This window comes from Otolemur garnettii, unplaced genomic scaffold, assembly GCF_000181295.1.
Source record: "Otolemur garnettii isolate 467f Iridium unplaced genomic scaffold, OtoGar3 scaffold00227, whole genome shotgun sequence".
In the NCBI taxonomy this organism is placed as follows: Eukaryota; Metazoa; Chordata; class Mammalia; order Primates; family Galagidae; genus Otolemur; species Otolemur garnettii.
Window position 1 is genome coordinate 1,683,350 of NW_003852622.1, and position 1,507 is coordinate 1,684,856.

The following is a 1,507-nucleotide window of genomic DNA, read 5'->3' on the forward strand; positions in this document are numbered from 1 at the left end:
GCCTGTAGTCCCAGCTACTTGGCAGGCTGAGGCAAGAGAATCGTTTAAGCCCAAGAGTTTAAGGTTGCTGTGAGCTGTGACACCACAGCACTCTACCAAGTATCACTTAGTGAGACTCTGTCTCAGAAAAAAAAAATTGTTAGAGTAATGAAAGTTATTTTTTTAAGCTTACATCAGTCCATATGTTCTTATAGGGATAGCTATTCCTTCCGCATTGGTCATACAGTTCTTTCATACAATATTATCATTTTATAAATTTTACATTAACTTAGAGCAATGCATCCTGTCATAATTTATACAATCTCTTTATGCTGCTAAATATTTCTTCAGTGTATGTCAGCATACATAATGTGCTATGAACTTTGCTTGAGATATATATTAACCTAAATGATATATATATACAGTATATATATATTTTATATATATATATATATATATACAGTAGATAAGACAAAACCCCTCTTTCACACTCTACAAAACAAAGTATAATTTTGGATTGTTTCAAATCTACTTTAGTTTAAAAAACTAATAATTATGGTGTGTTTTCCTATAAAATTATTTACTGAAGGTAGAACTATGAAATAAGAAAATTAGCAAAAATTGTTTACCCTTTCAGCAAAATAATACTAACAAAAACCACTATAATTTCTCAAATACTGATTTTAGCTTCATAGGCACTGTTTGGGCGTCTTGGATATATTATCTCACTGTATCTCCACAATATACAGTAAGGTATGTATGTTGCCTCCATTTACAGATCACCAAGCTCATTTAACAAAACTACACTGGGTACACATAGTAGCATTTGAGATCATTCTCTTATACCACCTTCACTCACTTTCAGAAGCTACTTATAGAGTAAAATAGGAATGTCAAAACACACTTATGTTGTAAATATTTTTTACAAACTTAAATATTTTTATTAATATTAACTGGAAAATAATATTATATACATTTGTGGGATACCGTGTTACATTTTGCTATATGTACACAATGTATAATGATCAAATCAAGGTATTTAACATGTCTGTCACCTCACTTATTTATCATTTTTGTGATGAGACATTAGAAAATTACTCTTTTAACTGTTTGGAATATGCAATATATTATTTTAGTCATAGTTAATAGCAACATTACTATTATTGCTGTGATATTGATCTCAAATTTTTTTCTTCCTGACTAACTAAAATTTTCTGAACCCTTTGAACAATATCTTTTCATTCCTTCTTCCTCTTCACCACAGCATCTGGTAACCAAGATTCTACTCTCTGTTGCTATGAGTTTGAATTTGTTTACTTATAAGTGATATCATGTGTTATTTACTTTCTGGGCCTGGCTTATTACACTTAAAGAAATGGCTTCTAGCCCCCATCAGCCCCCCTCTGATAGCTAGCTATTAGTTTCATAGTATTCATTGGATACTTTTTCTTCCATTCTTGAGATACTTTGCTAAGAAGAATATTTTCCAGCTCCATCCATGTAAACATGAAGGAAGTAAAGTCTCCAT